Here is a 17,992-nt window from a genome sequence, read left to right on the forward strand (position 1 = left end):
ATAGAGAGCCCAGAAATAGACCCTCAACTCTATGGTCAACTAATCTTCAACAAAGCAGGAAAGAATGTCCAATGGAAAAAAGACAGCCTCTTCAATAAATGGTGTTGGGAAAATTGGACAGCCACATGCAGAAAAATGAAATTGGATCATTTCCTTACACCACACACGAAAATAGACTCAAAATGGATGAAGGACCTCAATGTGAGAAAGGAATCCATCAAAATCCTTGAGGAGAACACAGGCAGCAACCTCTTCGACCCCAACTGCAGCAACATCTTCCTAGGAACATCGCCAAAGGCAAGGGAAGCAAGGGCAAAAATGAACTATTGGGATTTTATCAAGAACAAAAGCTTTTGCACAGCAAAGGAAACAGTTAACAAAACCAAAAGACAAATGACAGAATGGGAGAAGATATTTGCAAATGACATATCAGATAAAGGGCTAGTGTCCAAAATCTATAAAGAACTTAGCAAACTCAACACCCAAACAACAAATAATCCAATCAAGAAATGGGCAGAGGACATGAACAGACATTTCTGCAAAGAAGACATCCAGATGGCCAACAGACACATGAAAAAGTGCTCCATATCACTCGGCATCAAGGAGATACAAATCAAAACCACAATGAGATATCACCTCACACCAATCAGAATGGCTAAAATTAACAAGTGAGGAAATGACAGATGCTGGCAAGGATGCGGAGAAAGGGGAACACTCCTACACTGTTGGTAGGAATGTAAGCTGGTGCAACCACTCTGGAAAACAGCATGGAGGTTCCTCAAAATGTTGAAAATAGAACTACCCAATGACCCAGCAATTGCACTGCTGGGTATTTACCCTTAAGATACAAATGTAGTGATCCGAAGGGGCACGTGCACCTGAATGTTTATAGCAGCAATGTCTACAATAGCCAAACTATGGAAAGAACCTAGATGTCCATCAACAGTTGAATGGATAAAGAAGATGTGTTATATATACACAATGGAATACTATGCAGCCATCAAAAGAAATGAAATCTTGCCATTTGCAACGACGTGGATGGAACTAGAGGGTATCATGCTTAGCGAAGTAAGTCAATCGGAGAAAGACAACTATCATATGATCTCCCTGATATGAGGAAGTGGAGATGCAACATGGGGGCTTAAGGGGGTAGGAGAAGAATAAATGAAAGAAGATGGGATTGGGAGGGAGACAAACCATAAGTGTCTCTTAATCTCACAAAACAAACTGAGGGTTGATGGGGGGAGGGAGTTTGGGAGAGGGGTGTCGGGTTATGGACATTGGGGAGGGTATGTGCTATGGTGAGTGCTGTGAAGTGTGTAAACCTGGCGATTCACAGACCTGTACCCCTGGGGATGAAAATATATTATATGTTTATATAAAATAAAAAAAAACCTCTCAAAAAGAAAAAAAAAATTTAGAATTGTGATAACTTCCTGGTGGATTGACCATTCTATCATTTTGAAACACATCCCTTTATTTTTTGTCTTAATTTTACGTGTACTTTATCTAATAATAATGTGTAGCTATTGTGGTTTTAATGTTTGTTGTTGTTTGTAGTATATATTTTAACATGGCATATTTTGTTCTCTTTTTCAAACATTCTTTTTCATAATTCACTTTTTACTGTTTTAAAATATACATAACATAAAAGTTGCCTTTTTTTTTTTACCATTTTAAGTGAACAGTTGAATGGTATGAAGTACATTCACGTTATTGTGCAACCATCACACCATCCATCTGCAGAACTTGTTCATCCTACTCAGCTGAAGCCTATTAAGTGCTAACTCCTCATTGTCTCTTCTCCAACTCCTGGCAACCGCCCTTCTACTTTCTATCTCTGTGAATTTGAGCATTTTAGGTAACTTGTATAAGTGGAATCATACCATATTTGCTGATGTGTAATGGCTTATTTTACTTATCGTAGTGTTTTCAAGGTACTAAATACTTTGACATCCTGAAAATATTGTCTTCTGACCCATGAATGTGGAATGTCTTCCATTTATTTTGGTGTCTTTTTAAATTTCTGTCAGCAACATTTTTTTAGTGTTGTGTGTAGGGAAAGTTTATCTCCACGATTAAGTATATTCCTAAGTATTTTATTCTATTTGATGCTATTCTAAATAAAAATATTTTTGTTACTTTCCTTTCTGGGTTTTTCATTTTTAGCTTATAAAAACATATCTGGTTTTTATGTATTGCTTTTGTATCCTGAATTTTGCTGAATTAATTTATTAGTTGTAAGAGATTTGTGTGTGTGTGTGTGTGTGTGTGTGTGGAATTGTTAGAATTTTCTACATAAAAGATCATGTCTTCTCTAAAGGGAGACAATGTCACTTTTCTTTATGATTTAGATGTATTTTGTCTTTTTATTGCCTATTGATATGGTTAGGAATTCTAATAGTATGCTGAACAATAGTAGTATGCTGAATAAGTAGTATATAGTAAAAACAAGCATTTTTTTTTGTTGTTGTTGTTATTTTGCTTCTTTCCAGATCTTAGAAGAAAAGCTTTTAGTTTTGTAGCATTAAATGTGATGTTAGTTATGGGTTTTTAATATATGGGTTTTAATTATATCGAAGTAGGTTCCTTCTATTCCTAGTTTATGGACTGTTTTCTCATGGTGAAGCCACCTGTTACTGGATTTTTCCTTGTTGGACAGTTTTTGATTTCTGATTCTATCTCCTTACTAGTTATGCGTCAGTCAATTCAGATTTTCTATTTTTTCATGATTCATTTTTGTTAGGTTGTACGTTTCCAGAAATTTGTCCATTTCTTCTAGGTTATCCAATTTGTTGACATGTAGTTGTTCATAGTACTCATTTATAGTCCTTTTAATTTCTGCAAGATCGGTAGTAATGTCCTCGCTTTCATTTCTAATTTTAGTTACTTGAGTCTTCTGTCTTCTTTTCTTAGTTAATCTGCTAAAAGTTTGTTGATTTTGTTGATCTTTTCAAAGAACTAACTTCTGGTTTTGTCGATTTTTGTGTATTTTTCTACTTTCTATTTCATGTGTCTCTGCTGTAATGTTTAGTATTTTTTTTTAAAGATTTTTTTATTTATTCATTTGACAGAGAGAGTGAGAGAGAGATCACAAGTGGGCAGAGAGGCAGGCAGAGAGAGGAGGAAGCAGGCTCACTGCTGAGCAGAGAGCCTGATGTGGAGCTTGATCCCAGGACCCTGAGACCATGACCTGAGCTGAAGGTGGAGGCCTAACCCACTGAGCCACCCAGGTGCCCCTAATGTTTAGTATTTTATTTAGTATTCCTTTTTTTATCATTCGGTTTAGTTCTTATTTTTCTAGTCCTTGAGGTGTAAAGTTAGATTATTGATTTGAGATTTTTTTTTTCTTTTTTAATGTAAGCATTTGCAGCTTCATTTCCCTCTTGGCACTGCTTTTGCTGTATCCCATAAGTTGTGGTATGTTTTTCCATTTTTACTTGCCTCCAGATATTGTCTAATTTATCTTATGATTCTTGTTTGATCCATTGTTGTTTAAGAGTGTGTCATTTAATTTCCACATATTTTTGAATTTTCTAGTTTTTCTTCTGCCATTGATTTCTAGTTTCATTCTGTTCCGATTGGAAATGATGTATTGTTTGATTTCATCACCTTAAAATTTTATTAAAATGTTATTTTGTTTCCTGACATTTTGGAGAGTGTTTGACGTGTCCTGGGGAAAATGTGTATTCTTCTATTCTTGTATTAGGTGTTCTGTATTGCCTGTTAGATCCAACCGATATTTAGTGTTTTTCAACTCTCCTCTTTCCTCATTGATCTGTCTGAATGTTCTATCCACTATTTAAAGGGAGGTATTGAACCCTCCTATTATTGTTGTAGAGAAGTCTGTTTCTCCTTTCATTTAAGGTATGATTCATATATTTTGGAGCTCTGGTGTTTGGCACATACATGTTAATAATTGCTATATTTTCTTGGTGAATTGACCCTTTTGTCATTACATAATTCCTTCTTTAACTCTTGTAACAGCTTTTGATTTAAAGTCTATTTTGTCTGATAGTTGTATAGTCACATCTGCTCCTTTTTGGTTACTATTTATATGGGATATCTTTTTCTGTTCTTTTACTTTCAACCAATGTACATTCTGAGGGCTAAAGTAGGTTTCTTATAAACAGCATATAGTGGAATTTTTAAAAAAATATATCCAACTTGCCAATCTATATTTCCTGACTGAGGCATTTATCCACTGACATTTAATTAGTGATAAGAAGGCACTTACTTCTGCCAGTTTGTTTTATGCTTTCTTCATGTCTTTTAGGTTTTTTATCCCTCATTTTCTCCATGACTGGCTTCTTTTGTGTTTGAATTTTTTTTTGGAGCATTATTTTTCAATACCATTCACATTTTAAATGTGACTCTTTCAAGCAATATATTGTTTGATTTTTAAAATCCAACCTGAAAATCTTATTGTTACTTTGAATATTTAGTCCATTTAATTTAATTATTTGTATTCAATTGAGTTTACATGTACCAAATTACTATTTGTTTTCTATTTGACCCACTTGTCTTAGGTGCTTTAACACTTCCTTCTTAGCTACTTCTTAACTAATCAGGTATTCTTCATATTCTATTTTCCGTTTTATTAACTTGCTACTCTGGAGATTATACCATTTGGGTTACAGATTTATTAGATCATTGATGATATGCAGTTTAATTATACATATATATGAACCCCCCAAGACTTTACTATTAATATTTTGTACAGTCAATTTTCATTCATGTTCACCTACATATTTTACTTTTTCCTCCACTCTTTAATATTTCTTGGAAGTATACATTTTATCTGAGATCATTTTATCTTCTGCTTGAGGAACTAATTTTAGTATTACTTTTTTTTTTTTAAGATTTTATTTATTTGACAGATCACAAGTAGGCAGAGAGGCAGGCAGAGAGAGAGGAGGAAGCAGGCTCCTCGCTGAGCAGACAGCCCGATGCGGGGCTCGATCCCAGGACCCCGGGATCATGACCTGAGCTGAAGGCAGAGGCTTTAACCCACTGAGCCACCCGGGCGCCCCTTTAGTATTACTTTTAATGAAGGTATGTGGCGAATTCTTTGTTTTATTGTTTGGAATATATATATATTTTAATTTTTAAAGTCAGATATGGAATTATAGGCTGGAATTTATCATATTTATACTTTAGTTATGCCACTTGTTATCTCCTTGGCTCTACTGTTTATTTTGAGATGTCACTTCTCACAGACATAGTTTATCTTTTAAAGGCAGACCATCCTTTTTCCCTCTGGCTGTTTTTAACAATTTCTTCTTGTTTTAGATTTTCAGCAGTTTAACTATGATGTATTTATCTTTGTTTTTATTTTTATTTAACTTTTCTGGGTTTCTAGAATGTCTTGTATTTGTGGATTTTTATCTTTTACACATGTTGGGAAATTCTCAGCCTTTGTATCCTCAAATACTACTTCTGTCACATTCTCTCTCTTGCTTTTTTCCCTCAGTTATGCATTTTTGATCAAATACAAGATTTTTTGTGTGTGTGTTTGGTTTTTTTACTTTTTAAATAAAATTTATTTTTTTACTTATTTTAATTTTTTGAAAAAGTTGGTTGATATACAATGTTATATTAGTTTCAGGTGAACAACATAGTGATTTGGCAATTCTGTACATTGTCAGTGCTTACTATGGTAAGTATAGTTACTGTCACTATACCATGTTATAATAATATTATTGACTGTTTAGAACAGTTAAAGGCTTACAAAAAAAAAAAAAAGTGAAGATAGTACAGAATGTTTCCATGAACCCCACACCTAGCTTCTCCTCTTATTAACACTTCATATTAACATAATATGTCTTTTATAATTAATGGACCAATATCACCCTATTATTATTAACTAAAGTCAACATTGTTTTCATATTTTTTGTAGAATATCATGAGGAATGAAGATCTGGGCACTAGGTATGATTCTTTCTATGGGGGAGTTGTTGCTCCTAGGCCCTCTCAGATGACAGAGCAAGGAAATATATGTGTATATACTAATTGAAGTAAGTACACACACGCGCACACACACACACACACACACACACACACCCCTTTGTATGTACACATCTATAAATATTTCTGCATGAAACTATGTGTATCTGTATTAAGCTAAATATGATTCATACTGATGTTTCCAACTTGGATCCATTAAATATGGATCATTTTTGTCTTCTCTCCTACCATCCACCATGCATCCAATTAATTGTTCAGTTCCAGTTTACATGGATGGAAGCATCAGAATTGAAAACCCATACCCATGTGTGATATAACTTTATCAACTAGAGTAGGGTGCCTTGTAGCTTCTTTTGCATTTAGTCTTACCTAATTTACTCATTTCCAAAGTTAGGCCATCATCTTTTCCTCTGCTTCCTTCATTAAAGTTATTTGTACATGTGGAATACGATTGGTTTTGCCCTATTCTACATTCTACCTTAGTTTTCCCCCAGTCTACTAAGTGACTCTTAAAACTTTGCATACAATAAAGGTCACTCTTTGTGTGGTAAAATTCCATAGGTTTTGACAAATGCATGATGTCATGTAGGCCCAGAGTGTCAAGTACATTTACTGCCCTGAAAAATCACTGTGCTTTACCTATTGAGAAGATAATTACAAAGAAGTTTATAAGTCTTCCTGATTTGAATCTTCTATAGACAAAAAGAATTATCCGAAGTGGAAGACACCCAGAAGGATAATAGAGACCAAATCTGCCCTTTGACAGATAATGAAATTGAGGTACGATATAATTGTGTCTAATCTTAGAGTTTTCCAAACTAGTCGCTGTCAGGAGTGCAGTCATTTGCATGTCTAAATTAGTTTCTACTCCAAATAAGTCTCAACCATTCTAGTAGGAAGGCACTGATGTGGTCATGGCAATTCAACACCAACGTAATAATGACTTCTTGGCACTGTGCTAGAACAGTGGATGAAACATACTAAAAACAAGGCAGGCAGCAATGTCTCAATGATTAGCCATGGTAACTGTCAGGAATTAGACTGAAATCTGGGTGCAGGAAAAGAGAAATATTTATGTGTTATGATGAGAAGGAAAGTGGAACACACTGTATATAGGCTGAAGTGAAAGCATACTGATGGGAGTGACAGTAATGAGATTATATGTATTATAAGCACTGACAATTATACTCTCATTACTAAAATACACAAAGGGAATGAACATAATTAGGTAGCAGACACTATGGGACAATGAACTTATTATACCATTTGCACTGCAGTCTATAAAAGTTTACTGCTAGATTTTATGCTTTGTGAGAACAAAATTAAGTATTTTCCCTCTTCTATCCCTATAAAATTGGAAGAAACTAATATCTGAGGAAATTAAACTAGAAGTGGGCCTTCAGCAGTCATCCAGTTTGGGGATTTTCCTACTTTGCTCCTTAGAATTTTGAGTGCCAGGTGAAGGAAGATAAAGCATATTCTAGGCTCTTTTAAAAACCAGAGCAGTGGGATGCCTGGGTGGCTCAGTTGGTTAAACAGCTGCCTTCGGCTCAGGTCATGATCCCAGCGTCCTGGGATCGAGTCCCACATCGGGCTCCTTGCTCAGTGGGGAGCCTGCTTCTCCCTATGACTCTGCCTGCTACTCTGTCTGCCTGTGCTCGCTCTTGCTCTCGCGCTCTCTCTCTCTGACAAATAAATAAATAAAATCTTTTAAAAATAAATAAATAAATTAATAAATTAAAACCAGAGCAGTGCTACTTTTATCCTTTTATAAGCTAGTTGATTGCTTATTTTGGGGATGAAGAGTTTGAGGCTTTAAGACATTAAGTGGTTTGCGTCAGGTCACACTGAGTTTGAATGAGATCCAAGTGCCAGACCCCTCTTGGTTCCTTCCATGGCATATCATTGTCACTTGTTCGATACTAATGGGTTGGGGCAAAAACACATTTTGTCCATGATGCCCTACCCTTGGAAGGGCTTCACCCAACATGACATACTTCTCCAGCATTCCAGAAGTTGGCAGTGCAGATTAGTCCCAAGACAGCACACCAGCATCGAGGATCTTTCAGAGAAAATCCCTGGATAAGCTTGAAGGGTTGTATGTACCAGATTGTCCTAATTCTTATTGATTGATGAGATTGGCTTTCAGTACAATGGCCCACAGTAAAAACTAAAAGTATGAAAGTACCAATTGAGAACTTACTCTGTGCTAGTGTGTAAGCGCTTTTACAAACAGTATGTAAGATTAATGCATTTAGAATTAGACATATGGGCCATTCAGTTGGAATTGTGACCACCAGTCAACAAAATATTTCTGTTCATTTTATGCAAGATACAATTTAACGCACATGAAGAGTTTTAGGGACATTTACTCACTGCAAACTGGAGTGGGTAGGGTCTTTGGAAGCAGGAGTTCAAAGATGGTGGAAAAGGTGGTTAATCAAGTAATTCCAATTCAGAAATGATGTACATCCCGGTTACTTGCTGTTCCACTATAGTCTGTTCCACTGGAGCCAATATCTCTACTTTGATGTGATGAGCATCTGTGGATGGGATCACCCAGGCTTTCTTGCCAGCTGACTTCCAGTAGGAGGCAAAAGACAGAAGGCGGGAGGAGAGGCTGAGATACACGGCTTCTGCAGTGCAGCTCTGGCAGGAGGTTAAGATCTTCCAAGACTGTAGTTTCTGTGAGGTGGCAGAGTCTCCATGGCTGTATCTCCCAATGGACTTTAGTAACAATATTTACTCCAAGGTACTGTCACCCCATGGCCTCCCCTTTCAGCACCGGGAACTTCTCTAGTTTCCTGGAACCTCATCAACCTTAACCCTGCCCTCACCTCTCTAAGGTATCTTGTCCTCAAAATCTTCTCATTTGAACCATCTGGGATGAATTTCTTTCCTACCTGGACTCTGACAGAGGCAACATGACTTTAATGTAATGAGAGTAGTTTCCTTGTGTGGCTTAATAATTGGCTTTGAGGGCATTGTCTCAAGTGAAACTCCCAGAATGTGGTGAACTACAACTCTGCTGGTTTTCTAGATTGACTAAAGAGCAGGCCTCTCTGCATATATAAGGTAGAAAAATTCTTATACATCTCTTAAAGCTTCTCCTGTCCTTTCTCCTTCTTCCCTCCCTCCCATGTACCCACCTTCTTTCCTTCCTCCCACCCTCCCTCCTTTCTTTCCTCCCACTCCTTCCCTCCTTCCTTCCTATTCTGGCATAATTCTTCACATTCAGCAAGCAAGTTTAAAGAACATCTAGAGGTTTTTTTAAAATTATTTTTGATTAACAAAATACTTTTCTGTGGCTGAGCACAGAACGGATGCCACATTTTGTAATGGGAGGCATATTAGACTACAGAGACATGGGCTTCTTTTCTTGCTGTCTGACTTTAGCACAGCCACGCGGACTCTCTGATCACATTCTTTAATCAGTAATAGGAGCATGGGGCTGCCTCTCAGCTCTACAGTTTGTGTCCTATTGCACTTGTCTCTAAGTGCATGGACGATCTTATTCACATGTATGCATGTTGTTTGACTTTGTTTTATATTTGCAAACTGATTTTAGGTCTGGATAGCAAGTCCCTTCAGCAGGGAAGAGGGAGAGGCTGACCAACCAAGCACAGTATCACACACTATGAATTCTCTTGGAAAGTAGGGGCAGGTAACTCCTGGCATATATGCACATTTCCTTATTTCGCAGTGTTCCAAGGCAGTGTTTCAATAATCACATAGCATTCAGTGCCTCTGGTAGCTGCAGATGAGATACCAAAACAGGTTCCACTAGAAGCACTTGGCTCATTTTCAGTTGTGCTCAGCAATGAAGACAATCTGTTTCTCTTCCCTGTGCACCCCTCTTCTCCTCCAGGCTTGGGGCTGCTCCCGTCCCTCTGCAGTTATTTCCCAAGCACGACTAGAGGGAGCTGCAGACTAAATTGCTTACTCCTCTTGCATCTTTGTACTTGTCAGATGAGATCAGAGTCAAACCTGGTTCCATTGTCTGCAGTGCTGGTTCAAATCAAATCAAAATATATGTTCCGTGGGACATGATTTGAAGTCTATTTACTTTACTGCATCTCCTAATGGTGCTGTCATCCTGTCCCTGAGCCAGGGATACAAGGGGAGCTGAAGAATCAGAACTGCTTTCGAGGCAGAATCTTTTCCCTTGGTGGTCTCCATGAACATCTCCCCAATAAGACCAGGAGTGTAGAACTCACCTGGAGCTCAGACTTTCTCCACCTTTTTGCTTTCAAATTATAAAAACCTGTAGGATTCCTTATATCTTCCACTATTTTGCCAACAATGAGGGAAAATGGTCCTGGAGGAACTGGTCTCAACAACGCAATGCTGTTCATGATTTTTGTTCATCTGTGCTGATCACTTTAACTCCTCTTTGTCTGTCTTTGTGCTTTATTTTGCAACCAGATTCTTAAGCAATAGTATATATGTATTTTTTTCTTGGTAGAATATTAAAGCCACATGGTGTCTCTCTTTCTCTGGAAGAAATTAAAAAACAGAATGAAAGGTTTACCTAAACATTGTTCTTTCCCCCTTATTTTTTCACAAACACTGTTTATTCTTTTTTAAAAAAATAAATATCCTTTTTGGATACAAAAGCAACTTTGTTGTGAAATCCTCTCCTTTGATAGTCTGAGTTGAAGTTCTAGCTTCCTCTCCTGTTCACTTGAAATCCCTTTCCAGAGCCATGTACTGATACAGTGTGATGGCCTGTGTTGGCAAACATGTTCAGGGGCCCTTGGGATCTGTGATTCTAAGAGGCCTGCAGAAGTATTGGCTGTGTTTGAGAAGCTTTGTCTCTTCTCTCATTCAGGGATGGTCACTCTTCCATGAGTGAGGGTGAAGAGTGTTTTTGGCATTTATCCTGACCTCTACTACAAACCAACTTGTTCTTGGAGCAAACAGGATAGAGGAGCAGCTCTGCAGTCTCTCTGCTCTCTTTATGTACCAGGCAGCCTTAATCCTAACAGGACTGAACATTGGGCAGCACACCTCCCCACCTGGAGGAGGTAAGAAAGAAAGGGAACAAGGCAGAGAGCACTCAGTCCATTATTTCATCTACATAGTGTTGACAACATTCATACATATTGTAGCATGTATCAAAATTCCATTCCTTTATATGGCTGAATGATATTCCATCTCCCCTATCGCATTTTGTTTATCCACTCATCCATTGATGGACACTTGGGTTGTTTCTACTTTCTGGCTTTTGTGAATAATGCTGTAGTGAACTTTGGTGTGTAAGTTATCTGTCTGAGTCCCTGCTTTCAGCTCTTTAGAGTATATACCTAGGAGCAGAATTGCTGGATCCCGTGGCGGTTCTGTAATGAATCTTTTAGGAATCGTTGAATTGATTTCCACTGCAGAAAGACTGGTTGTTCTTTGGAAAGTTGACTCTCACTGCAGGGCGGAGACCCTCTCAAAGCAGTTAATAGTAAGTGCCAGCAGATTCATGGTTAGAGTCAGATGGTTTCATTGAGATGGAATTGATCTTCTTGAATTTGGGATATGTATCCTGAAGCCTTAAATAGTATATAATAAAGAAACATATATCATGATTAAAATATCACTGAATATGGAATCTATAGTTATGCATTTGAATCTATGTTGAGTCACTCAGTAACTGGTGTCTGGCACCATTATCTGATAGTCTGTGCCTTGGCTTAACTGTAAACAAGCCTAGAGGTGCCTGGGTGGCTCAGTGGGTTAAGCCTCTGCCTTTGGCTCAGGTCATCATCCCGGGGTCCTGGGATCAAGCCCCACATTGGGCTCTCTGCTCAGCGGGGAGGCTGCTTCCCCCTCTCTCTCTGCCTGTCTCTCTGCCTACTTGTGATTTCTCTGTCAAATAAATAAATAAAATCTTTATTCTAAAGATTAAAAAAAAAAAAAAACAGAAACAAAAACTGTAAGCAAGCCTAATGGCTCATATTAGTTCAACTTATAGTCATTAGGAGCCTGGGACTAGAAATATGAATGGCTTGGGAGACACTTAACCCTACAAAAGAGCTTAGTACTCTGCAAGGTCCTTACGTTCAAAGGCTTTATGTGACACAGGCAGCTCATAGATTTTGCTTTGTTACAGCATATTTCAATAGTGCTAGAAGCATGTGAATTTAAAGGAAAATTGAATGCCTTTCAGGAAAAAACACATACATTTATTTTACCTGCATTACTATTTTTCCTCTTAGGAATAGGACAGGTAGTTTTAGCGATTTTATAAAATCTCTTCTTAAATGGTGAGCTAACTGTTGCATGTGCCTTTGTATCTTATTGTTTCATGCTCAGAAAGCAGTTAGTAAATATTTGTTGAATATATGAGTGAATAGGACAGTGTTGAAAAAGGCCAAAGGTCCTATCAGTAATTTGGGAAGCGTCAGCTTTCCTTTGTAAATTTGGTATGGGAGTGAAGATGTTGCAGTAACAATCTTGGAGAGAATACTGGTAGGAATATTCTAGGAGTTGCTCAGAATGCAGATAAACTTCTGTCTTTTCCCCTACCTATAAGATGCCAATAGTAACGTGCTGACTTAGCTATGTAACCGTCCTACCGTAAAGGTGTTGTGTATTTCTTTAATGAGCTTGAGGTCATAGACCATCTTATATTTCCTTGTTTCTTCTATCCCTGTTGGACAAACATGGAAATAAAGTTTGCATTTTATGAATTGATTTATGGCATTCTGGTGCTAGGTGTGTTGTACTTGTTCAGAGTTATAAATATATTCATGCTTGGGCCCTTTATAACCAGGAGTGTAAATTTTCAAACTTTTTGCTCTGAATTTGGTCATTGAGCCAGCTGAGATACCAAAATCATGGACTTGCCTCCACCTGCTCTGTTTTCTTATTAGTCCCTAGGCCTGGAGTTGAGGAGAGAATGGCAGGTATTAGAAAGCAATGCTGGGTGAGACCAGGAATCCATTCATGTCTCAGAGAGAGAAGGTTTGCTATAGGAGTTTTCACCTTCTCTAGACCCAGATGCATTTATCACAGGGATTTTGGATAATAGGCTACAAGTTTACTGTTTTAAACCCTGTACCAACTTGGCTCTATCTCCTTTTACTTGCCTTTGTATGTCAAAGGAAAGAAAGGATTTGTGGCTTATGGAAGAAATCATAGGGTCAAATGAAGTCACTTTTTTACAATATTTGGGTATTTCCAGAGAAGTAGAGCCTCTATCCCAGGGGCGTTTTGTGGGGACATGTGGGCCCACACTAACTGTCCTAACGTGTTATAAGGCAGATTGGTCTTGCTTAGGCTACATCTGTGTGTTGCATGCTGAGATCTCCTAAAAGTTCAGAGCTACTAATGGCATGCCGACGAGTCATTGAAAAACTATAATGAAGTTTTATTAAAATATGTAATCTATACATATATATAAAATTCATATATAACTTTATACATATATATTTGTAGTAAAGATATTTATTTAATGCTTATAAGCTTTATGAGTGACTAAGAATAGTCGTTTTATAATTAAAATGCCATGATACACTAATATATGTGTATTTGGCAGTAGTTTCTGAAGCAAAACTTGGCATGCATGATGTGACTGGTAAGAATATGAGTAGTAGATATGGGATACAAATGAGCAAAAGTTTGAAATTATTCTGATAAATCCAGGACTTTTGAGCCCTATGAATTATATATGTGAATGTTTTGTTAGTTTCAGTTTAAGCTTAAGGAATAAATTCTGATTTAGTCTTCTCTCTCCTTTGCCCCTTCTTCAGTATATCCTTCTCCTCCCCTCCTTTTTGTCCAATAGTTAAAAAGCATGCTGAGAAAAATTGTGTTTTCTGTTCTATTTGTTGGAATTAGAACTCTTCAGCCTTGTAAGTGGGTCTTTAAAGCCAGCAGAGCAGACTTTCCACAGTCCACTTGTAATAATTTGTAATAATTCTGGATCCCAGATTTGACCTTAAGGTTGGTTGTGTGAAGACATCGATAACAGGGTCAGAGGACCAGCTAGCTTCAAACGGGAGGCAAATCGAGGCAGATCCTGGTTGTCCATCACTCAATATGCAGCACAGGAAAATGGGAGCTAATGAGATTCACAAGGAATAAAATTTTGTGACTGATCAACCAAGCTCCCTGTCAAGCATAACACTGAGTAAAACACCAAAGCTATTGCCAAAGGCATTAGCTAGTTTCCAGTGGATTGAGTGCAAACTAGTAAATACTCAGAAGTCTGATGACTCAAAGTGCTATGTGAAACAAGTCAGGAATCATGGTTTATATGAGCACAGCCCCCTTCTCCCTCTGGGGTAATGACTGTTAGAAGACCTGATTAGAATTTTATTTCGATTGGTCTCATTTTGCAACTAACAGTCCACAATGTTGGTGGCGTTAATATGTTTTCTGTTCTATTTCACCAGGAAGTTTGACTTTAGAATATTAGAAATCTTAGCCAGACGAACTCTTTCATATATTGAACCACAACACCTGTGTCTATTAGCAGTGGTAAAAGTAAGCTGATATTTAACATAATTAAATATATTTAAATGCAAAATATAAAGCCATTAGTTTTTTGTACTTTGAGGTTTATAACAGAAACTGGTATCTTCTTACTCAAAACCAAGAACTATTTTTTTAAAGAAAATTCTCCTCCATGAATACAAATCAGCCAACATATTATTGGGAGCATACATCCTTTAAGAAGCAGGAAAGGAAAGAAGTTTGTACGTGAACCAATTTTTAATTTGAAATACTAGATATGTTTCTTTTTTGTTACTTTTACTTCCTTTATGACCAGAATTGGGCTTGGTGCTTAGTCAGTTTGACCTTCAGTCAGCCCATCGTGAGTTTCTGTGAGACCACGAGTTGAGGTGGGGCCAGCAAACTCAGAAAGACATCTAAAGAAATTGAGTGCTGTAAAGAGAGACAGACATCCTGGGAAAATGAAAAGGGGCTTTTGCAGTCGCTCTTCCATTTATTTATTGTGGTATAAGAAATCACTTCAAAACTTAGTGGCTTAAATACAAACAACTATGAATTAGTTTGCAGACAAATCAGCAAGTTGACCAGGGCTCAGTGAAAACAACTTATTTCTGTTCAGATGGATGACCTGAGTTGCTCATGGCAGCTCTCAGTGCTGTTTCAGGCTTCCCCCTTTGTTGTCTCTCCATGTGGCTCCTTGGCATAGTGGCTCTGATCTCCAAGGGTGAGTGTGCTGGAGACCAAGGTGGAGAGCTGCAAGTCCTTGGAAGTCACTCTGCTTCTCTTCTGCTGAATCCAGAAGGTTGCTTTGGAAGCTGGACAGTAAAATGGTGAGGAGAGATTATAATCAGCAGGAACTACGGTAATAGAAGAGTCCAATGTGAACTAAACTCAATTTCAATTTGTACAGAGGTGACTGAATGTTTCAAAGGGTGAGTAAAGGGATAAGGGGGTAATGTGATGAGCCAGGAATGAAAAAATTACATCAAGCAGGAAACAGGGGTTGGTCCATATGCCACCCATCCAGATTTGCTAACTGGTGCTCTGGAAAGTGAGGCTCCTACTTCCAATAGAGGCTGAGAGACAGGGACCCTATTTTCAAGTACTCGGAAACAAATAGTAAATTCTTGGGGCAGCTGGCAGTTTTCTTACATAGGCACTTTTGGAGGGTGTGAGAGTCATCCTAGAGATGTGGCCTTGAACTGTAGGAAATTTCTAGTGTTGTGTTCAAGTCCCTATAGGTCAAGTTTGAAACCTAGATGTAAAGGGGCTCAGAGGAGCCAGGTTAGAGACTGGAGAGAGAATCTTTGTCATTGTACAGGACCAGCTTGGATTCATGTAGAAGGGGACTGAGATGTGTGTGGCAGCCCAAAGTGCAGATTATTGGGGGTACCACATGGAAGGTTACCCCAGTGGTTAAAAAACACCTCTAGAGCCAGACTGAATGGGTTCAAAGCTAGCTTAAGCTTCTTAGGATATGTGACCTTAGACGAATCACTTCTCTTGCTGAGGTCTGGTATCCTTGTCAGCCATAGGGAGGAGGATAGTGAGACCTACCTCATAGATTGTTATGAGGATTAGATGAGATACATAGTAATTGGTCAGCAGTCTTTAAACTGCTCAGTAAAAGTTAATTCTCATTATTGTCCTATTGTATCACTGATAGACTACATGATCATGTGAATTTTGGGGGACTACAGATTTTTAAAAATATATTTTATGTATTTGAGAGAGTGAGTGAGCATGGGGAGGAGCAGAGGGACAAGTTGACTCCCTGCTGAGTGAGGGCTAGATTGCTGAGATCATGACCTGAGCTGGTCAGATCCTTAACCTACTGAGCTACCCAGGTGTGCTAGGACTACAGAGGTTTCTTTGTCACAGAAGACTATTGAAAAAATGCAAGCTTCCTTATTTTCCCTGAGTAAGTAAGGCTCCTATTGCTATGTATTTCCATATCTGCCCTTTCCTACTTCTATACAGGAGAATTTTAAGAAAGCCATTTCTGCTATAAGGTAAGCTAAGGCGAGCTCATCCATTGTGCAAAGATCTCTGTAGACTGCAACAGACATCCGCCTGGTTGTGTGCTTGAACACAGAAGAGATCATTTCATGTGAATGCGAAATTCACACCTGTGCAATTAGCATAAACTGTCCAGTATAAATGTACACATGTATTTCTGCTCTTTTTTTTCTTTAAAGATTTTATTTATTTATTTGACAGAGATCACAAGTAGGCAGAGAGCAGGCAGAGAGAGAGAGATAGAAGCAGGCTCCCTGCCAAGCAGAGAGCCCGATGTGGGACTTGATCCCAGGACCCTGAGATCATGACCTGAGCCAAAGGCAGAGGCTTTAACCCACTGAGCCACCTAGGCACTCCATATTTCTGCTCTTCTTAGAGACTGATACTGTGTTTTGGGCATTTCGTCTATAGAACCCACTATAGGACAATTATTACGTGTCATATAATGTATCAAATATAGTCAGTGTTACTTCAGAGCAAGAAAGCTCAGTGCAGTCTATAATTTCAGTAGTCTATACTTTCATCAATACATATTTGATGTTGAGAACACTCAGGCCTTAAGTGGCTTCAGTTAATCAGAGTCAAGCAATGCTCAGACCATAAACAAGTGTTCCTTCATTGTACAAGCTCTGAGGAACCAGCAACTAAAGTAAAATGACTACTGGTGAGAAACTTGAAGCAATACAGATGAATTTAAGTTTGAATTACTCATCTGTGGTCAATGACATATTATAAAAACACTCTGCAAAATCACCTCAAAGCTGGGAATAATGTGTCAAGAGCAAAAATATATGAACACATTTAGGTCAAAAGTAGATGACTTTTATAAAATTGACTTGCCTTACGTATGATTTTCACCTAGAACTTTGTTGATCCTAGGTCACTTCTTAAAATGAGGATTTAGGAACTCCTACTTTTGATATCAAATAACCCATGGAGAAATATTTCTTATTCCCTCCCTCCCCTATCCCCTAAATGCCCAATTTGGAAAACATTTCAACACTTTACATTTACCCAAGGACACATGATAAAACTGAAACAACCCGAACTCTTAAACTTGTGTCTTATACAACAGTCTGTCATCATATTTGCACTTGACCTTACCAAGATACCTTCTTTCCTTTTACAGGAATTGTCAACTAGGCTGTCATTCATACCAACTACCTCTATTTAATAACACATCCGCCCCCCCAAAAAAAAACACACATACACACAGCTGGGGTACAGAAAGCCTATCACAGTGTTAATGACGTACCTAAGTCCCAAAGGTACCCTGAGTTATAAGACTTTATTTTTTAAAATTTTTATTTATTAATTTCTTTTCAGTGTTCCAGAATTCATTGTTTTTTGCACCACACCCAGTGCTCCGTGCAATACGTGCCCTCCCTAATACCCACCACCAGGCTCACCCAACCCCCAACCCTCCTCCCCTCCAAAACTCTCAGTTAGTTCCTCAGAGTCCACAGTCTCTCAGGCTTTGTCTCCCCCTCCAATTTCCCCCCAACTCCCTTCTCCTCTCCATCTCCCCGTGTCTTCTGTGTCATTCCTTATGCTCCAC

The sequence above is a fragment of the Enhydra lutris genome, unplaced genomic scaffold, assembly GCF_002288905.1.
Source record: "Enhydra lutris kenyoni isolate GAN:26980312 unplaced genomic scaffold, ASM228890v2 scaffoldscaffold10, whole genome shotgun sequence".
Classification (NCBI taxonomy): Eukaryota; Metazoa; Chordata; class Mammalia; order Carnivora; family Mustelidae; genus Enhydra; species Enhydra lutris.